A 23,630-nucleotide genomic window follows, 5' to 3' on the forward strand; every position below is an offset into this window, starting at 1 on the left:
TATTGCAAACGAGGAGAGACAGGAGCAAAGGCGATGGATCCCGGTCGGACTCACCTCAGACCACGGGCTGCAGTCCCTGGAGATGTCTGGAAGATCACTGCTCGTCTGAACCAGACAACCCAAGAGCTGGAGACCAGACAGACCAATAATCAGACTCAAAGCAAAGAGAGGGCACCTGGGTATTGAGAAAGAGAGAGAAGAAACAGTTAGTGTTCAACTTCAGAACAAGAGAGCACAAGAGAGCAGAGAAAAGGTCTAAACGGCAAAAGAGAATAAAGATTGAGAAAAAGGGACACTCAGGAAAGGGACTTAAGCATTAGGAGCTCCACAATGCAACAGCTGCTAAATCCCAGATATTAAATCTAAACCACACCTCCTGTTTGGAGGGGATGAAACATCAGGCTCATTCGCTTCCTGCTAACACACAAGGGTGAGAGCTTACATTACCTTAAGGAGCATGGAGTGTCAAAGCCTCTCATCGCTACGCAAGCGTCACGAGAGCAGTCTCAACAATAGCAAAGGAGAACAAGCTATTCATGGTCATTAACGACACAATGACAAGTACCGCCGTGCTGACAGCTCGGGTCTAACTAGGGGCCTCGTATTCCTCAGCCTCATTACGCGGATCTTCATTATGCCTGCGTCGGGCCGTGGGTCATCTACGTGGGGTTCAAGACAAGATGAGAAAAATAACACTGCGGGTGCAAACAAAAGATGTAGTTTCTTCGCTGCCATCGTGATTCATTATTTATTCTCCTTCTCCTTCAGATGCAGAAGAGGCCGGGCAGAAAGCCGCAGGCGAGGACACAGAGTGGAACAAGAGCAGGAAGATGAGCTCGAAGCACACTGGAGGGGACAGGCTGTCTGGAAGTGACCTCTTCCACTGCTTTTCTGTCTACATGCTGAAAAGTTCAGCAATCAGACTGGGTCTTGTTTGTCCGTCTAAGTACTCGGTGGAGCACCACTAGGACACCAGCGGTTTGAAGATACTAAGATGTAACGGAGGTGCAATAATCCACGACTCTGTATCGCTGCTCATAGCTTGCTCGTGTTCTGTTGGATTTACATAAGATGTATTCCTTAGGATCCCGAGGGGAAATTCTACGAACAAATGATGCTCTGAATTCTTCTGTTTATTAGTGGCAACAGGCCTAAGGGTGCAAAATGGGATTGCATAATTTATCCCAATGAGGCCCTCAGGGTGGAATGTATAGGCACATCACTGGACTCATTACAGAACATAATGAAGTGTGTAATTGAAAGCTAACTGAATGAAAGGTAAGAGTTAGATTGAACTGAAAGTTTAATTTTCATTTGAAAGAAGCTAACTCTGTAAATAATACAAATGAATACTGTAGCAACAGTATCTTGTTATCAGAAGGCCTCTCACCAATATATTTACATTTTCATCATCAGTTGAAGGAGGATGCTGGCTGGAGGTTAATAGGATCTAAATTAATTAGGGATGCACAATATATTGGTTTTATACTACCGTTCAAAAGTTTGAGGTCAGTAAGATTTCTTTATTTTTTTATGCTCAACAAGGCTGTATCTATTTGATCAAAAACACAGTCAAATAGTGATACTGTGAAAACATATTACATTTTTAAAATAATTGTTTTTTATTTTAATATATTTCAAAATGTAATTTATTTCTGTGAGACAAAATTGAATTTTCAGCAGCTATTACTCCAGACTTCAGTGTAACATGATCCTTCAGAAATCATGTTGATATGGTGCTCAAAAAACATTTATTATTAATGATGAAAACAGTTGTGCGGTTTAATGTTTCTGTGGAAACTGTGATACATTTTCCCAGGATATTTTGATGAATAGATAGAAAAGCTTTATTTGAAATTGATTTGTTTTGTAACAATGTAAAATTCTTTACTGTCACTTTTGATAAATTGAATGCACCCTTGCTGAATAAATTTATCTTAAAAAATCGTAATGACCCCCAACTTTTAAACAGTATAGGTTATAAGCAAATTGATATTGATTTATTCATTTATCCTATTTTCATTTATAATGTATACCTACTACACATTTTGACGTGTACGGTCTAAATTCACTTTTAGCATCTAAAATGACTCATTTTAGTTTTTACCATTTTATTTTTATTTAGACAAAGTAGTATAGAATTTTACTATCGATCATTTGTCGATAATCCATATCGTGACAAGAATTAATTGGCTTATCGTATTGGTATTTTAATATCGTGCCTCTCTAATATTAGTGAGGTAGTATTCGTTTAAAACATTACACCTCCATCACACTTCAGAATTAATGTTTGAATAAAACCTCTCAGACAAACACCTAAGTGTTATTGAAATGACAAAATGCATTAAGCTCTGTTCTGCTGCCATGTATTTCAACGATTGTAGTATTACATGACAACTATGAGACAAATGGGTAACTAACAGTATTTCACCCGAGACTGACTCTGAAATATGAAGCCATACCATTTTACTTCTCATTAATGAATCTGTGCACATAGAACAATAACCTAAAACTCAGATCAATATGGTGGGCCAGGGTGTGTATTTGTTGTCTCACCTGCCTGCCAGACATTCACAATAGGAACAACATTTTCATTGTCTCCAATTCACATACTAGATCCTGTTCATAAAACTCGAACTCCCTTATGGCTTCTTTTATCCTTCTGCACTTATTTTGGGATTTGCGATACAACAATACAATGGTCTTCTTATATATGTAAGTTACAGGAAGGATATACTACTCTGTGTCCATACACTTGTAAGGAAAAGGGTACTTTAAAATACTCAAACCAACTCTGTATTCCCACCTTGTCAACCAAAGGAGACATTGACATGATTCAGGACATGCACGTATCAGAGCTCAATGCAATTAACCGGTCAATTCCCTGATCCCCTGCATCTGAGCCCCTCTGTGAGTGATGTTATGGGTCTGCTGGCAGCTCTCACAACGATAAAGTAAAATCAACCCATCCACTCAAGACAGGAGTCATGACCGCATCTTAAGTTTATGTCAGCATGTCACCATGCCATGGTTATTTATTTCTGTCTTCATTTAGGAGAAGCTAGTGACCATTTACATATAATCATCTAACAGAAGTGATTGCTGACGTTGGAGTGAAGACTCAGTGAAGACCGTCAGAATTTCAGCAGTGATTTTATATACAGCACAATGTTCTACTGTGCAATGTTTCCATCGTCACATGAGTTCTGTCTTTATATACAGAACTATATTAGTTTTGTTCAAACTAAATTCAACTCTTCAAACTGAAAAAAAGTGACAAAATCTTTTTAAGGCAAGTCACAGCACTTATTTGAAATAGAAGTATTTTGCAACATTATACATGTCTTTACTGTGATTTTTTTTACTGTATTCTTGCTGAATAAAAGTATTAATTTCTTTCAAAATATAAAACATACTGCTGAACAAATATTGAATGGTAGTGTACAAATATGGCTACTAAGAGACCAGAATCTTCAAAACTGTTAGTCAAGATTGAATTTTTATTATTATAATTAAAATCTGACAATAATTTCATATATTTAGCTTCTTTGGCTCAAATTAAAGAAACAAAACTTGTTTACCTGTGGTTCATCTCTTCCCATTTATATCTCTGGTGCAGTTCTGGCTTTAGAGAAACTGTAGTAAAATAATGACCTATATTTTGTTTTCATATCACTGACTATTACATTTTGTAAACCCCAATTAGAGTCGATTTGATTGCAGATCCTGAATGCACTGTTCCACCTGTGACCCATTAAAAATATCTGTTTACATACATTTGCGTCATACATATTCTGCACAAATTTTCTGTGCATGTGAAGAGCGGCATTTTGTGTCAACGTTACCACAGCATCATGAAGCTTGTGAGACCTGTCAGTGTTCCTGTCAAGAGATAGCAACAGCATCAGACGATTAAAGAATTTTGGCAACTCAGCATGGCACCCCTCTGCATAATTGGCTGATTTTCCTTAAATTATGCCAAGAAAGCTTTCTCCTCATTTTTCTTACTTTACTTAACAAAATTTGGGATTTTGAAGCAGCTTTCTGAAATTCTGTTTTGAATTTAAACCATTACAATTTGAGAAGTTACCTTTTTAATCCGGTTGTGAAAGTAGTCATAATTTATTTAAAGTATTAGCAATTGGAAAATATAATTCAGATCAAATTCAAACGTGAAAAAAAAAAATCTGCTTTTTTATATCAAATATCAGGTGCTTATTTGAAGGTTTTTATTCTCACTAAGCCATAGCTGAAGAACAATAAGATGGGCAGATGGTTAAAACCTATGTTAACTCAAGCACACTTAATAAGGTACTTTGATTATCACTTAAGATGTTCTCAACCAAAAGGTCACAGACTTTCTTACATAGACAATGCGATTGACCCTGAAGTATCTACATGTAACTGTTGAAGATAGCCTTGTCTTGTCTCATTTAGAAGCATGCACCATTAAGAGAGCCATGGTCTGTTAAATTGCAGTGGCCAAGTGTTTTATTTCTCTATCTGAATCATATATGGTTTGTGTGTTTGAACATGAGTGCCCTTACCTCTAAGCAATGACTAATCAGTTCTAATCAGGTGCTAATCTGTCCTGATTTAGTTTTTTCCTAAATCCTAAATCAATCTTGAGAAATACTTGTTACAAAGACTGCCAAATGGCTTTTAAGCAGAAAAACCCAAACAATATTTTGCAAAGGGCAAAAAAAAACCAAGTCAACAGATAAGCCAATCTCTTGATCAGCAGCACTCCATCCTGAATGAAGTAAGTGTGGATAAGAGAGCGTGGAACTGGAAAAACACAGTGGGGAAGCTTAGCAAATGCTCTAGGTCACTTAATTCTGGGCACATGGATTATTCATGTGGCAACCACTGATCATCATGACCCTCATAAATCAAACAATGTGGTTTCTCGCACCACCACTGAGCCCAATTTCAGCCTGCTAATCTCAACGCCATCTTTCATCACTATAACCTTTCCCTATCCACAGTCTGCACCCCAAGACAGAACCGAGTTTGAGGGAACAGGTCTTTCATGCTGCTCGTATTTTTCCTGTTTATGCAGAAAACAATGCAAACTTTATCTCTCCTGTCATGCTGTGTGCTCTACTCCTACATAGGCTATCAAAGGCCTCCAGCCATTTAACTCAGGACACATGGTTTCAGCACAGTGGATGCTTAAAGGAGACGCTAAATATAATTTAGGCCATGTTTTTTTCTCATTTTAAAATATTGGGTTATCCAATCACAAGCAGTTAGCCGAGACCATTGTGAGTCTAAACAGCATCATTGGTGACCAATTGTTATTGGAGGGTTTCTGATTTCTTAAACAACAGTCCCTCAACTACCACTTTAACGCTTAAAAAAGTTATTTAAGGGATCGTAAAACTAATCCATATGAATCGAGCGGTTTAGTGCAAATTTTTAGAAGAGACACGATCACTTTATATGTGATGAACAGATTGAATATAGGCTTTTATTCACATAAACATTGATCAGCGAATATAAACAGAAGCTCAACCGAACCTGCTTGACATGCGAGAACAAACCTCTTGCGAAAGCTCAAACGTGCTGCGTCACACATGAGAATGCACCTCATTGGTTCTCGTATGTTAAGCGAATATGCTTGAGCTTTCATTTACTACAACTAATGTGAGAGTTGATGAATGTTTATATGTGAACAAAAACCTAAATTCAATCTATGCAACGTATAAAGCAATTGCGCGTGTGTGTGTGTGTGTGAGTGAGTGAGTTAGTTAGGGAGTGAACCACGTATGTGCTACACACTACACAGTGCTTACGGCGACTGTGTTTACGTGAATACTCTCCAAGGCGGATATTTTGATATATATATTTCTGTGTGCATTTGACTGTTTAGGCTGTCCGTGTCCGCGCACAGAAAGCATGTTGTCAGTAGCGGATTCAGTTCTCTTTTGTGGCTCATTGCGCTTTTAATATTTCTTTTTTATTATCAAGCACATCCTGCTCCTTACTTTCTCATTCATCCATGTTTCTTTATTAATAACTTCCAACAGTCCCACAGACTGAAAGGATATGTTTCAGTAGTCACTTTTTTATAAAAAATATTTCGCTGCTGTTCTAAAAATCTTTCTTTTCGCCATTACCACCACCAACAAGGTAGCCTACATAGCTGCTTAAATCTGAGTGCAGGAGCCCTCTCGGTTAGCATAGAAACGCAAGTGGTTCGCAGTTGATTGTCGTGACACTCGCGAACAGGACTGAACACGCACTTTGGCCGGTACAACTTAATATATATTACGCTATTATTATTATTATTATAAACATTTCATTAACTTCAGTAGGCTGTAGAACAAAGTCATTATAATGGTTTGCTTTATCTGCAGAAAGCTGATCTATAGTAATGTGTCTAATTTTTCATCGATCATATGTTGTAAAGGGTGAGAGACCTGGCGAGTCACATGATTTTTGTCAAAGAGGCAGGCATGTTTGGAGGCAAACATACTGAGACATTCCTAAAAAATATCTTCTTTTATGTTCCACAGAAGGTTTGGAACGTCATGACTCATGAGTAAGTAAATTATGAAACTGAAAGAGCTTTCATTTTTGGGTTAACTAACCGTTAATAATGATGTTAAATTGAATCTCAAAATGGATAAGAATTTTTTATGTACATTACATAACTTTATAATTCTTAAAATTACTAGTTGCATTTAAAAAAAAAAGGTTTTAAATAGGCAGTAAATTAGCTTTTTAGTTTTTTACTTTTAATTTCTTTTCGGTAGAAAAAATAATATAGAATTTTAATATCGCTGATAAAATTAGCCTATATAATTAACGGCTTACCAGTACCGGACAGAATAATGGTGCATCGCTTATGCATCATTTATACAAGTCATGTTCTGTGCAAAACATAACTGTACTATTTTTAATTATTTTTTTTTTTTTTTTTTGTATATGCAGCATTATAATGAAAGGCTACAAAGTATATACTGTAACAACAACTTTACTTAAGCATAAATACAAAGAAAGCAATGATTACAATTATCCTTGAAGTTGAAAACAAGATAGCCTGAAGTTTAAAAAAAAAAAAAGCAGACAAGATCAACACTAATGAGGGATATATTTTTAACAGCTCTCTCTGCCAGTTAATGTACCTTGTGTTAATTTGCTATTTCTGTATGGCACGCCCTTTCTTGTGTCAAACACACCAAGTGTTACAGTCTTAATTGGACTTATTTTGAGCAAGTGACTGAGGCCCTTCTTCCTAAACTCAGTGCTGCTCCACTGATTCAAAATGTCTATATGACTGAAAGAAAAGTCTGAAAGAAATATGAAGAGGAAAAAAACCTTAAAACAAACAATAAAATCAGCAAGAAGTCAATAAGGTCATATTACAGTCTCTCTGCAATCAAACACATTCGGGGTTTTTTTAGTAATTCTGTAAAAATGAATAACACAAATAATTGACTAGTCTTCATATTATAATAAGTTTCACACCCACTTAAACCTTGACACGACATCCCGCTGCCCCAGTCAAAGGGCAACAGCAGGGGCCTCTTGTCTCTCCACAAACCCCCAGCAAGTGCCAAACAAGCTCGCCACAACCCAGTCAATTACTTTCCCTGTGACTTCTCACATAATAATAGGATCATATGCATCTGGTGCATGTCATCAGGCAAATTAGAACAAATCAACGTTGTTTCGGCGAAGGAGGAAGCACTGTGTTTGTATAGGAAACGTCTTTGCGTTTGCAGGTTTAGCCTTGAGACAGAAATGAAAGTGGAATAATAAAGCTCTTAGGGTCTGCTTGAAGAGCCTTGCAGCAGTGCATACAAAACAAGGCGATCGGTTATTGCTTTATAGTTCCAGCGGACTCTCGGGCCAGGGCTTAAGTCAGCACAAGCGCAGAAGGGCAAGGTACAGAGATGGGTGTAGAGAAAAAGGTGAAAAGGAAAGATACAGAGAGGAAGGGAAGCAGGCTGAGCGGCTCGCCATGAAATGCTGAAACAACAGCATGTCTGCCAGGGCAATTTTACAGCTCAGTGGTTTCACACCTCAGCCGTCGCCCTTCCAACACTGAACATCCAAGTCCATTCTGCGTCTTCATTTATTTGGTGTCAGCGTCCGAGGACGCGCAAGGCTCGGCATGGAATCGGAAGCCTGTCCCAAATGTCTTCTGATAAGTGGTGTGTGAAGCCGACAAGAGAGGGAAAAGGCATTATACAGCTTTCCAAAACCATGCTACGGGTGACTCTATCCTACATTCAGCAAATCATTATTAATGAGCTCTGAACACAAAATACACACCCAGATCAGCCTCGGCACATTTGCTTCAAGCTTGATTTAAGTAAAGCTGTCCATCTTGGCTTAGTCCTTGCAAGACAGATAAATGCATTCTGTCTAAATCTAAACATCCAGCACAAATAACAAACGAGGGCACTGATCTATGGTGTCCCTCAGCTTGGAGGCCGATCTTTAAAATCTGACTTAAGCGCTACGATTCCTGGACACATCGTGAATTCTACAAAACAATCCACTGTGGGAAAAATAGCTTGCCACATTGCTTCAACTCGTAAACTTTGACTTTGTCAAGGTCAAAGCTGTGATCTAATGGTTTATTAACCGGCACTGTTGCCGCTGCACCATCGACAGGGAAGTAAAAACCTGATTGTGACATAAGTGTTTGAAATACGGCAGTATGATTGGGGTACTTAAAAGACTAAGAATAATGTTGATGTGCCCCTGGCTTCAAAGAGGTGACATATTCTCTCCATCTACTGTACCCACACTATTAAATATACATGCTCAATTCATTGCAATGTCCTCCTCAATGTCCTTGAGCAGTGTTGGAGGTTAACATGTTACACGTAACATACATTTAGTAATCCTAATCCATGATGGATACCGGGGATGTAAATTTACACAAATTCCCATTATCGATCATCCTTTAAAATGAATGATCAATTGATCGATTAATCGTTAGTTAACCTTAAATACTGCAATATGCGTCGCATGACAGGGTCTGCAAATGCTGCTCAAAACGCTGTTCCTCAAATGAATGTGAAGGGTTTTTAGTCTAAATAAAAGGCTAGCAAAATTGTAAAATTAGTCAATTTATTTATTTATTTATTTATTTATATTTTTAAAACAGGAAAAGATTAAGGACAATCGGGCCTGGCTCAGTATAAAACTGATTTTCAGCAGGTTCCTGCTCTGCAGAACATAAAAACCACAAAGCTCACACACTAGACAGCTAAAGACAACAACATACACACAAAACCAAGATATTGGGCAACAAGAGGGGCTAAAAATGTTATTGGTCATTTAATTAAATTACTTATTTAATAATCAAATATAACGACTAATGCAACTGTGAACTGTCACCAACGCCGCCTCAGATGCCTGCTAGTCATAATGTGTAACTCCTGTTGCGGACGTGCTCCACGGAAACTAAACTCGATGAATTCAGAACAATTTTTTACAATAGTGTTCTCATTATAATGTGATGTAATATGACAGTCCCAATCATAGTTATTATTAGTCATGCATTGCTGTTTGAGCTGCACGCGCTGAAGCGCTGAATGAACACCGGTCAACTGAAGCCCTTGGAGAGTGGGTTATTTAACTCAACAAAAATGCATCCTAAATTAGATTAATCATATATATACAAAATAAACATAATATAACAAATAATCTGCAAAAAAATTATGCGAATGTACAAGTGAACTTGAACTATGTTACGTCCTAGTCAGTGTGACTCATGTTGTGGACGTGCTTTTCCTGGAGCAATGCGCAGCTAAACTAGGGCAGTAAACGATCAATCGCGATCTAAAAATTTTAAAAGTTTGTGTTTACATAATATATGTGTGTGTATTGTGTATAATTATTTTGTATATATAAATACACACACATGCATGTATATATTTGAGAAATATTTGCATTTATATACTGCATATATATTTTTATATGATTTATATTATATATTTAGAACTATTTTATATATAACAAATTTTTCTTAAATATATACATGCATGTGTGTGTATTTATATATACAAAATAATTATACACAATACACACTCACACATATATTATGTAAACACAAACTTTTATTTTGGATTCGATTAATCGTTTACAGCCCTAACTCAATTAATTCACAACGTTTTATTACAATATTGTTCTCTTAATAATGTTATGTAATATGACAGTGCCTATTTTATTAGTCGTGTATTGCTGTTTTGAACTGCACGCACTGAAGCTGACCACCTATATAGAGCTGAGGTGAACTTTATAGAGCGTTAAATCTTAACCAAATGCATCCTATATGAGATATAGGCCTACACAAAATAAACACCATATTACAACTTACATTTGCACAATACAACAAGGCCGCAAATGCACAAGCACACTTTTAAAGTAATATGGTCCCAAAAATAACTCTGGCGCGCTCGCTTCATTTTTCCTTGTGTCTGATTTACGTCCACGAGGCTGTATGGTGTCCCATTTGTCATTTTACGTTTCAGAAGTGTGCTCGCGAGTGCCCCCTTTGTGGTCAATATGTGCCCTTGATGTGCACTTTTGCAGAGCCCGTAAGTTCGAACCTAAGCCTACATCACGAAAGTGCAGACTCGTAGACCACGGGTGTTTAGGGTGCCATTTGGGACAAGGCCTTAAGAAAGCAGCAAAATCCAAAACTTTTTCACATGAGCTTGCGTTTCTGAGCTCCCGCATTTGCATGAATTTGAATGCAAGTCAATGCAATGCAAAAGTGTAGTGAGACCACCCCTTTGACATCTGACAGGACAGGAAAGTTATTTTTATTTTGCACTAAACATGAAGACACCTCTACCAATATTAAAGTGTCCAATTAAAACATCTAGATGGAGGAGAGTGCACGACACACACACACACACACACACACACACACACACACACACACACACACACACACACACACACACACACACACACACACACACACGCACAAATTCAGTATGTATTAACACAAGCATTTCAGAACTGGGCTGAGAGTGACATGTAAAATGTGAGAATTCATTAGGAACAAATAGTAGAACATCTTAGAAGAATCATCTGAGGAACATTATTACAGTTTTGTGCGAAGTGAGGTAGTGCGATTAATCTCGCACCTCTTCCAACGCTGCGGCTTCCTCCACACAGGTCATTACGAGGGGTCCCTCACCACACACAGGCAAACAAATGAGCCATTACCGCCATCACTCAGGCTCCAATTAAACAACCCATGCAGCCCCTGCTCCTCACAATCACTGCCAATTAAAGCCCAACTGTGTGAATTCCAACATCACTAATTACATGAACGTGATAGAACTTTCTGACATTCCTCTCTAAAATTAATTTCAAATATTGTTCAAAATTAATGATTAAATGTACCCTGCCCAAGGTAAGCCACTCAGAGCTTTATGTGAAATTATGTCACTTTTTTTTTTTAAATGTTTAAAGCCAAAACTCACTAAGAATGTTTCAAGGTAAAGGGCAATTATTAAATCAAGGTAAGTATGTGTAGTCTAGGTGTAATTTGCAGAAGAAGCAAAATAGCAGCTACAATAGCAAATGATTAGATCCTACCTTAAACCTGAACACTGGAGCCCATGAAGTGGCCTTTAAAAACAAAGCTGCTCTCAATACGTTTAAAGCTGAGCCCCAAAAATGTTTTTTTAACACAAGTTTCTCATGCACAGTCTCTCTTTCGATATCTTACCGGTAACTGTACCACTCTATCTGTTCTCCTTCGTTAACTCCAAAAAGACAGGTGATGGGACAATCCACGGTTACCAGAAGTAGTAGCTCTCATCCCCACATCCATTCACATAAGCAAGACTGATAGGAGTAAAAGTGGCCTGGTCAGAGATCACTGAATTATTCATATTACTGGCAGGTGTTGTTGATAGGGCAGCTCTTCTGCATTTTCAAGTCCCAGGTGTGGTTTTAACAGCTCTATGTTCTCGGCCCTGCCTAGCTGCCATTGATTGCAGGCTAAAGACCCTGCTGCTGAATAAGCAAAGGAGCTTTACATAGTGGCACATGGTGCATCGCACCAATAACACTACAGATCCATCACGGCCCATGACACCCACTGGTGCGGGGGGAGGGAGGGGCATCCAACAGTACTTCTGGGTTTAGAGTTAAAGACAGAGCAAATAATAAATGACATTCAAACAGGACTGTTCGGCATGATTGAAGCTAATCTAATATCCCACCGTGCTTCTGATGACCGCTGACTCGGGAGACACGGATTTGAGTACAATACAAACTGCAATAGAAAAAGCATCTGGACTCTGTGGAGTCATGCATAATAATGTGGCTCTGAACTAAATAACTATTTTTTTCCCAAAACTTCAAGAGAATTACATTTCTTTACAGCTCGCACTTAAATAACTTGATTCCAATAATGTTTCTGTGGTTTAACAGATGTTTTCACTCAAAAAATGTAATTCTTTTATATTTTACTCACTCATGTTGTTCCTACTCTGTATAACTGTCTTTCTTCTGTAGAGCACAAAAAGAAAGTTTTTTTGTCCATAAAGTCAATGGGGTTTCATATTGTTTTGGTCCCCAATAACTTTCATTTTATTGACAGAAGCAAATGAAATATTCTTTTCTTGAAAATGTAAGTTATACAGGTTTGGAATGACACCTAGGTACGTAAATAATGACAGAATTTTCATTTTTGGGTGGACTTTCCCTTAAGGTGGTCTTGTGTGCCCCTGTCATATGTTGTGGAAATTGGTAGGTGGACTGATATGTCAACAACACACGCACATTCACATATTGCAATTCAGAAAAGAAAAACAAAGCTGTGAAAATGCCCATGGCACTACATACCATTAAAGGTCACAGTAGGTCACTTCTCAGAATAAACTGCCTCTAGCATATAAAAAGATATAAAGGCATAAATGTCCCGTGCTTTTTTTCGTTGAGACTTTTTCCATGTGAAAGGAATGAAAAGAGCTTTCTTGGCTGAGGTTAGATTTCCATTAAAGATGATATAATTGGCCGCACATGCACATTCGTTGTTTATATGGAACTGTGCACTCATAATGTATGTGAAATATTAAAAGCTAGTAGACAAGTTCTTTGTAACAAGCTCTTGTTTCATTAAAAGTTCAAAAAAGAGAGTTGCACCATCAGTTCTGGAGATAATGGAGAACTGTTTTCCTTTTTTGCTCAGACCTTTGGATGTCATCAAACACACTGTGCTGTTCTCTGTTACAAGTTCAATTGAGATGTCCCTGAGCACAGATGTCTGGTCTAGGACAGGACAGAAGGAAACACCAAAAGCAATTTCCACCCAGGTGATCCCGCCCCAGGGCCCCAGCGGGGTTTAGACGAGGAAATTAAACTCAACGCTAGTCTCGCTGCTTGAGAACTCCAGTCAAATGAACAGCCAATGTGCAGCATTTTACAACTTCACAGAGAAAATATTAACAGAATAAAGAAAGAGGTTTCCTGCAGGGTGTGGAGTGAAGCAGCTCACGCAGAATGGCTAATGTCCTCTCTCCTGAGTGATGGAGACATCTGCAGGTTCAACTCTAACGACTCCCGTAGCCTGTGCTGAGAATAGTAATTTACCAATCACGCAGTCCATACTTGAGAAGAGAGCATGCTGGGTAACAAAAAAAAAATGTCTATGATAAGTTCAGACATATTCACAAGGCTTACCCATTAGTGTGGTTCAAGAACAGCTGTACACAAACCTCTCAAAAGTAACTGAGAGCTACCGTCAATAGAGGACTAAAAGGGAAACAGCAAACCGACTAGAACGCACAGGACAAGAAGAGGAACAGACCTAGCATCACCCTCGGTAAATCCATTAAGATGTCTCGCTATACAAGACGGATCCATGCTACACTGAGCTTGTTTAGGTCTCTCCATTGTGAGTGCTGGGACAGGAATAGCTTGAAGCAAAAAAGCATAAAGTTAATGGGGGACACACTCTCTGGGATTGCAATGGTAAATTATGACTCTCATAATATAGAATTCAGGGGCACTCTTGGTTTACAGTAAAGGCTGGATGAAGTCCTTGGGCTATAGTGCTCATAATGGGTGCCGTAACTGAAAGCCTGTAATGTTAATGAATAACCAACTCAATCCAAATCCAAAATGATGCTATAACTCCAAAGATCCAGTGGAGCCAACAAGCAGATGGCCTGGTTTCTGTGAGCTACTCAATTTTGCATTAATGTAACCTTTCAATATAAGGAAAGATTTACAAGCTGCATTAAAAACGATGACCCTTACCCACTTCAATTACAAAACAGAGCCGCTTTAGTTTCCACGCTTGCGATGATCCCTCATAAGAAGCGTCCTGGGGTGTGACGACATCTTACGTCTTACGAGAGCAGGTCAGGGAGGCTGTGCGGCTCTGAGAGCTGGTCTTTATGGTAATACCCCTCTGATTGAGATAAGTGGCAGATGCAAGCAGGACCATCAGCAGTATTTGTAAAAAGTCAGTGGATTCTCGAGGGAGAGCTGCTTGTCATTACAACCACCGGGAAAAGACCTGATGAGTGCATTATTCAGGACCCGGCAGAACCGCAGCTAAGAGGTGTGGAGTTGGCATCAGAGAGACGAGCTCTATTGAGCCTCACTGTAAGCTCACATCAGTGCTTGTTAATTAGCTTTGCTTAAAGATGCTCACAGCCGATCTTTATTTGATTCTATTCTTGTTCCCTCTAAACTCACGATTGTGTGACTTATCATTCATCATCTCTACAGATAAAACCTGCAGTAAGATAAGATTGCTTCACACTGAACAAACTAGCAATTGAAAACTTTAAACGTTCATTAAGTATTATTTTCTTTAATTGGCTGGACATGGAAGCACTAGGACCCTTCAGGCTGCTTGTTGAAAACAAATACGTAAACTACCGTTCAAAAGATTGTGGTCGGTAAGACTTAAAACATTTTTTTAAAGTCTCACCAAGGCTGCAGTTATATGATCAAAAACACATTAAAAAAAGTAATATTGTGAATTATCATTTAAAATGTGATCTACTCCTGTGATGGCAAAGCTGAATTTTCAGCATCATTACTCCAGTCGTCAGTTCGCATGATCCCTCAGAGATTATTCTAATATGCTGATTTGGTGCTTAAGAAACATTTCTTATTGTCTAATCTTTTTCATGTCTTGCCTGGTTACATTTATTTCATAAAGTAGCCTATTTAATTTAGGAGCTACTTTGCCCTTCTATCCCCCAATTCTATTTAACATATAGCAGTCTCACGGCTGGAAGCTTGTTTCTGCCATGGAATAAAACCATTTAAAAGATAATTGCGACTTTTTTCACACAATTGAGGATATAATTGCGGGATATAAACTCGCAATTATCTTTAATATTGTTTATAGTTTGTATCTCGCAATTCTGACCTTTTTTCTCACAATTGCGAGTTTGTATCCCGCAATTCTGACTTCTTTTCTCACATTTTGTGAGTTATAGAGTACAATTCTGAGGAAAAAAATAGTTTATATCGTACAATTCTGACTTTATAAGTCGTGTTCGCATTCTGAGAAAAAAGTCTGAATTATTAAGTCCAATTCTGAGGGAAAAAACACTGACATACAATGTCTCACAATTCTGACTTTATACGCAATTGCGACTTTATATCACACAATTCAGACTTTATAACTCGCTATTGTGAGTTTATATCTCGCAATTCTGACTTTATAACTTTTGCAAGTTAAGGCCTGTATCCGAAATGCAAGAAAAAAATCTGAATTGTGAGATAAAAAGTCACAATTACTTTTTTTTTTTATTTTTTATTCAGTGGCGGAAACAAGCTTCCATACACGGCTGACTTTAATGGCTTTCTTAATTTGACACTAATGTCTTTGCAGATAAAAAGTGCTCGAACAACTGTCTAAACAATCTTCCTCTTTGATGTGCTCTGTTGGACAAATGCAGGACAAAAGTATTGTTTGATTATTAATAAGTACTCAGTCCAAACACAGCAACTATGAGCCGTTGGTTCCCTATAGACATATTCACCATGTTTCAAGCAAGCCCTTGACAAGGTAAAATTACACAACCATCTCACTCCATTTAAAAAAATCAGTTCAAGTCTTTCATCATAAATTAGCTTTGCTGGTCTTATTGTCCACAATTGACCTGTGGAGTGTGTGGACTCTTTTTGTCCATTCAGGTGGCATTTCATGAAACCCAACCAAGCACTGTATTCCTAAACTCTTCTGTTATTAAAGACGTGTTTGGCTTGCCTCTTTCAAATTTTCCTCCCAGCGGAAAAGTAAACACTAACCTCTGGGTTAACGTACAGAAAAACATCTGTGAGGTTGATGAAAAAGTACTGACTCAAAGATCTTAATGAAAGAACATGATTTGCCACACTGAGACAGGCGATGACATGCAACACTGTAGTCCACAGTGAAAATATATACAGATTGAGTACAAGCAGGAGACAAGGACGTGAAAAGGAGAGGGACGATACATACTGTCAAGAAAACTGTGGCTGTCCTTGATCTTAAAATCTCTGTATACGCAATCAGAGGAAACGAGAAACATACATCAAGGTTTTCAATTACAGAGCAGAAGCTGACCCAAGAAGGTTCGGCTAATGGCTTTATATTTTTCATTAACATTTCTTAATGCTCCCACTCTGACCTCAGGGTATTTGTTCAAAGTATAATGTTCAATACATTTTGGCTAAAATAACATCTATCAGGCAGCTCATTAAGAAATCAGCTTGATTTGCAGAATAAAGGTCAGGCCTTACTATGCTATTGAAGGTTTCCTCTACTGAACACTGTCTTCAGTGCCACTGCACAGCATCCAGTATATTATGCACTAGAAAAGACATTACAGTGTTAATGTGTACAGTGTGGGCTAAGATTGGACCTATAAATTGTTGAGAAATATGAAATTAAATATAGAATACCTTGTTAAGGTAAAATAAAAAAACAGACGATTGATTTCCTCTGAATTTTTTAAAAGAACCCCCCAACAAATCAACTGTTTAAAATATTACCAGACATGCATAATTAGGCGAACTCCAGTGAAGTAACGATGGGTCAAATTTGATATGCCCATTCCAATTTAGAAAATGATCCATTCTCATTCTAATTGACTGCTGTTTCATCCATCATTTTATGGTTTACAAAGATTTATGGTTTACATGTTCTCATTTATTTTTAATGGTTGCGCACTAGGCTATACGCAAATTGAGCTTCAAAATCGTACTTTCATTGTAAAATTTTGACTTTTTTTTTCTTGGCGTTTTTTGTGTGACATTTTCACAGCGATCTTGCGTATTTATGAACGAACGGCTCGTTTTAAAATCTTCCCAGTCTGACATTTATTTAGACCTCTGCTTTAAACATTGCAATCCTCATGATAACTTTCGTTAACTTTACATTAAGTAAATCCACTTCAAAAGTGAATTACTCCTGGACAGCAATGTCATAGAAATATACAGAGCGACCGCAAAAACGGAAGTTCAAAGACAATATTCTAAAGATGGCTGTGCCCTCGTTTCTCTGGCGCATACGGTCTATAGCATACATAGAGTTTGTTACTTCAGTGCTTAATGCTGTTTCAGCAAAGGTAAAACATTTTCTTGGGGGAAAGTCCTTTGTAGCTAGGTCAATCGTTCTTGTAAAGTGAGCCCATGGCAATGATAGGGCAGAAAGGGATAAATCCGAAGAGCAGCAAAACACTAAAAAACTATTTTATATATTATATGAAGTCATGTACAATACAATACAGGGCATTAAACAATCAATCTGAACTTTTCATTCTACTTCATACATATACACCTATAATCCAACAGCTCTCATCATCTCTTCCATTCTCTAGGCTATATCCCTGTTTGTCAATCATAAAGATACAAAAATGACATGAAAATGAGCAAACTTACACTAATAAAGACAAAGCAAAGACTCAGATGAGGGTCACAATAAAACAAGGCCATTTCATCCAGTTTCCATAGCAATTTGCAAAACACTAAAGATTACCTTCACACACACAAACAATTTTGGTAAAACATCCCTCATCCCTTGAAATGGCTTTGCCATCAATTTCCTAGCTTATATTAACATCTAAATCCTCTAACAAGATCCATGCAAAGGCCGAAAGTGACATAAAATATGAAAATAAGCCAACAGTTTGTGATACTAATGTTACATTTATGTTGTTGCAATCACATTTAACCTGGCTACATACAAATAAATAATCTTTTTTTAATCTGAATACTAAAACAAAAGGATGCAGCTCATTTTCTGCATTGATCCGAGTCCGTGTATAGCCACAGAATACTAATGAAATCTTAATTTGAAAACTACTCCTCTGCCTCAATTCACCATCTCCAACATCTAACCAATTAAAATGAATCTCATCGGTTATTTGAAAATCTTCAGGCCTAAATCTTTCAGAAATGTACAAAAGCATGTCATAAATTTAAATTTGTTTCAAAACTTAAAATGCCAGGCAAAGCAGAAAGTTGAAGTGCTTCGTCCTTGGGAATTCAAACAACTATTAGCAATGCGCAACCAGAGTCCCTTCATTAATCAGCACTAATTAAGACTATTGATTGAAGAAAACATCAGGATTTCCAGCTGAAAAGGTTTACTAGACTGGAAACTCTACAGGAGATGGCATAACATTGAAAAGAGAAAAAAGATTTCTTTGCCCTTGGCTCAAGCTTCACTTTGCAAAACAGCTCAGAAAATTAAACCAAAAATGCCCCTGCTTCCCTGTCATTAAGTGCTGTCAGGACGAATCAGAGCTCACAGGCCAGTGGTGCTACACAAAGCAGCGCTCAGTCTCTCATTGTTGAGCTTCCTGTCTCTCTTACCACATGCATGCTCAGTCACACAGAAGGTTAGGCTTGACAACAACGTCCCAGGACTCAAAACACAACACATCAAGGTCATATTGAACTAGATAAGGTGTGCAAGCAGTCAACATCATCAAACATTCTCATTATTTTCATATTTGCACTAAATCACAAATCTCGCAAATCGATTGCATCATCTATTTTGATATTGTTGCTGTAATATTGTATTAATGATTCTCTGTTCACAACAAAATGTATATCTCAAACAGTTTTGCACCTTTTCACCCTTTAAGCAAACAGTGCAGGACATAACTTGACTCGAGACTGAGCTGCATTCTAATTTTAGGTGCAATTTCTTTTTACAATATGCCAAATATTGTATGGGGGGGGGGGGGGGACGACTAAACACAACAATGCCGTTTTTAGTTTCTCTTGAAGAAATAATTGGGCAGAATAAATAGCAGCCAGCTAATGAATATCTTCTCAACAACACTGCTGTTTAATTAGGCTAAAAGCTCAAGACTGAAAACAAAAGCTGCATTACTGTATTGGCAAAGTACATTTATGACTTTTTGACAGATGGCTGTAATGCAGTCTAGGCAAGCAGACTAACCAACATGCAGGCAAACATAGCCTTAGATTTGCCAAACTGAGGAACAAATCTTGAAAATCTGAGTCAAACAAATCTATGAACATATTTGCTGTGCATGCAACAAAATCCATAATGTTTGTCCACATTCTGAACTTAATGCAGCTCACGCACACTTTGAACACAAGAGCAAAAATCTAACCTCATGACTTTAGTGTCATTATCGGAATATGCAGCTTATCTTACACCATAAAGGGTATCGGTCAGTCATCTATATGACATTAGTTTGGATTGAGAAAAGTCAATAGTGCTGATGTTACGAGACATTTAGCTTGGTTTTTAACAGCCAGAGAGAAAGCAACTGCCAAACAACCTGGAAAGCTCAGTCAGACATGGAAAATCTGTCCACACATTTCAAAAATGATACACAGTCAAATCAGATACAAATGATGTCTAACAAAATAGCACACAGCGACGTAAACAGTATGACAATGAACACTGAAGAGCCAATTATAGTTTATATAGAACTGTTCTTATCTGTATGAAAGAATACTGGGGGGAAAAATACTCTACTATGCATCTAAACCTGCTATATTTCGATCATTAAAGGACTGCATCTGTTTGGTTATGAACAGGGGCTCCAAACATCTCAATAAGGCTGTCAAGTTGCTCAACAGAGCCATCTAGTGGCCCAAAAACTTTCCACCAAAAGTAATGAATGGAAAGAAGACGATCCCGGGCGACCGGCGCGTCGTCTCGTCTCAAATGCTTTATGCCTTTGATTGAAAACAACAGTAACTCGCATATATTATAAATGCTTGACGTATTAGCCTATTCAGTCTTCATTAGCATACATAAACTCGTTTTATGAATACCAGTGAGTGTTTTACAATGAAATCGTTATTGCAACCCTTGTAAATTAGCTACTGTGGTAAGACTATGGTTTCACAGACATCAAAATATTACGAGTGGTTTGACAGCGTAATATTATATAGCCTTGTATTTAGTGCAGTTAGCAAAAGGTTCAGTTAACAACACTGTATAAAATATGGATAGATTAAGTCAGCATATTTTATTTTATTGACATACGACAAAGCATTTAGTTTTATTTACAACCAACCCCCAGCTAAAATAATTAAACCCAGAAAAGGCTGAATTGAATGAAGACACTGGCTGATGAACTGTACACGATACGCCAACTTTGGCTATAGGAGAAAATCTATCACGCTTATAAATAAATATAGACTGCAGTAGCCTAATGTAAGGTTGAGCAAAACTGACAGCTCGCACAATCGATCTCGTAACCCAAAATGAGCTAAAATTAAAGGCTATGTGATAAAGATCAATTAAAAAATAACTTAATTTTCTGCTATAAAACATTTTATTTAATTTCATTATAGAATAAAAACAAATGTCGTAGCCTATAAATGGGGTAGCAGGCTATGAGATCATTAATAAAACCATATATGTGCTTACCTTCAATGACCAGTTTAATCATCTCAAATTATGCTTGAATCATAATGTTCAAAGGATATTTTTTTATAAACTCGTCCAAAGCTAAAATGTGTAAGACATGCGAGAAACTATTTCAATGGATATTCAGCAATATTTATAAACGCTGTTAAATTCTGAACCGCATATGATTCAGCAGCACAGTGCGTATATATCAATATTACGAATATTATCATTTTATTGCAGATTACTGTGTAGCCTACCAACAGTTACAAGCTAAAGGGGCTTTAAAAGCGAAATAGAAAATATGCAGCCTACCTTCTCCTGGTCCGTTTTACTTTCCCTGATGTGAATTCGCTTCTTGCTGTTCGTCCATAGTCTTCGTCTTCGTAATCAAACTCTACACTTTCTCGTAGGTAGTTTATAGCAGACTGTGTGAAGAAGAGTCCTGGGCTGTAGTTTATTACATTCGACGTAATGTTCGCGTTATCTGACCAGTGTTGTCAGAGCGTTGCGCTGCGGTTCATCCTCTGTAACCGACACTGTTGCCGAATGTTTCTGCCTCTCGCGCGGCCTCATTTTAAACTCACGTGACGTCAGAGATCATGGTGCTGAAACTGCAAGCACTTGTAAACAACACATACACGTTTATTTGGTGAAAAACCGTTCTCGGTAACTTTTACTGTTACACTTAAACCAAAACCACAATTTTAGCAAATAGCCTACATGTGAACTACTATTCTTTGCAATTTTCAATGCTCTTCAAATATCCGGACGATGTAAAATAATAATAGGCTATGCACACTTCCCATACTATAGGCAAAAAAAATATATGTCAGGCCTCTGTGAAAGGTATAGTGTTATATACTATTCTATTGTGCTTTTGTGATTCACACTGGGAACCACTTTTTAACCATCCAATCAATTCCCTATGGTAGCCTACAGATCCTGCGTATCAGATAGACCACATTAGATTCCGGAATTAAATATGGGTTGCAAATTACCGTGGTGTGCCATATTGACTTTAAAATTATGTTGAACAAACAGCAATGATTTCTTCATATTCAGGTTGATTATTTGGGACATTTCCAAATTATTTTCATTAGGGATGCAAGATATATATCGGCCACCATATTAGGCTATTGGCCGACATATAATAATTTTTAACGAGATAAGAAAATTTGGCCGATATATTAAAGCCAATAATTAATGGATTATTTCCTTCAGCTGAGACACTTCAGATGTGCACTGTTCTCCATGATGTTTTTGAATGGCTTGAAATATGATTGGATATGAAAAGGAAAATACAGTTCAGGGCAACAAGTGCAGCACAAATCTGTTATATAGGCTACATAAAATTATAATGAGAACATTATAATTGTGTGCTGGGGACATGGCTTTTAATGGTGAGATAGATTTAAATTTGTCAATGTATCGGTTATCGGTTTTCAAATACAAATAATTATCGGTTATCGGGATTAGCCAAAATGTTCATGGTGCATCCCTCGTTTTCATCCATTTTACTTTAAAACATTAATTAATCCTTTTACAATAGATTTTATTTACACACAATATCTTCCATATATATCAATCTTAAAGTCGGCATAAGCTGCCATAGTATTTTTCTTCCCTATTGACGTACAGCTCCTGAAAAAATGTAGGGGAGGACCTGATTTTGTCCATCGGAAATTCGTTGGAATGTTGTGGTTTGCTATTGCTGAGATCTCTTGTGAAAGTAAGTGGTGCTCATTGCAGAGTCAAATGACGTCCAGCTCCCCCTATTTGGATGTAGTGGGTGGATCTTGACCTAGTCCAGCTCCACCTCTGTGGATCAAATGGGAGGAGTTATGTTTAGCGATAGGGTTATGGGTAGGGGAAGGGCAGGGGTGCCCAGTCGTGTTCATGCCGATCTGAAGGTCTTCAGGATCATTTAAAAACAGGTGTGTTTGATTAGGGTTGGAGATGAACTGTGCAGGACAGTCGAATGTCGATCGGCAGGAGCAGGATTGGGAACCCCTGGGTTTGGGTGTAGTTGGACCATCTCCACCCATTACGTCCAGCTAGGGGGAACGTCAAGCTCCACCCATTACGTCCAGCTAGGGGGAAGGTCAAGCTCCACCCATTACGTCCAGCTAGGGGGAAGGTCAAGCTCCACCCATTACGTCCAGCTAGGGGGAAGGTCAAGCTCCACCCATTACGTCCAGCTAGGGGGAAGGTCAAGCTCCACCCATTACGTCCAGCTAGGGGGAACGTCAAGCTCCACCCATTACGTCCAGCTAGGGGGAAGGTCAAGCTCCACCCATTACGTCCAGCTAGGGGGAAGGTCAAGCTCCACCCATTACGTCCAGCTAGGGGGAAGGTCAAGCTCCACCCATTAGCTCTGCAGTGAGCTCTGTGAGTGACAGGTTCTCCAGTGGTTGTGCCAAATACAGGTCATCACTTATGATTAGAGAACATATAAATACATTTAAAAAAAATAATTATGATCTGCACAGATAAATCATTTATAATAAATACTACAATATTTTAAAAAAATAGAATTGTAAATTCTGATTTTATGGTGATTTGAATGCCTTATAAAATAAAAAAGAGTCTAACCTGAATCCAGTTGCCCATCCTTCAACAGATCCTTCATAACATCATAATGTGCAATACCCTCCACAAGACCAGACAATGCAGACAATACAAGATCTTAGAATCTAAGTAAATTCCTTCATATATTCCAGATCTACACTGAACATGTACTGAATAAAAATGACCTTCAGAAATAAACTAAAGGACGAGACCA

The 23,630-nt window shown here is 37.9% G+C and overlaps 1 protein-coding gene across 3 annotated transcripts in view; it reads right to left on the minus strand.

Moving 5' to 3' along the window:
* The window catches only part of megf11 (multiple EGF-like-domains 11), a 121,500-nt gene extending 100,147 nt beyond the window's left edge, over positions 1-21,353 (minus strand). The window contains exons 1-2 of one of the 3 annotated variants that reach the window (XM_079620754.1): positions 21,161-21,349; positions 55-175 (exon numbers count right to left, since the gene is read on the minus strand). The gene's annotated coding sequence lies outside the window, so the exon portion shown is untranslated. Of the gene's footprint in view, positions 1-54; positions 176-14,253; positions 14,357-21,160 lie in introns of those variants that run through there. The other 2 variants (XM_079620755.1, XM_079620756.1) reach the window with 2 other exon arrangements.
* Between the last annotated feature and the right edge of the window lie 2,277 nt (positions 21,354-23,630).

Source organism: Phoxinus phoxinus, assembly GCF_949152265.1.
Source record: "Phoxinus phoxinus genome assembly, chromosome: 8".
Taxonomy (NCBI): domain Eukaryota; kingdom Metazoa; phylum Chordata; class Actinopteri; order Cypriniformes; family Leuciscidae; genus Phoxinus; species Phoxinus phoxinus.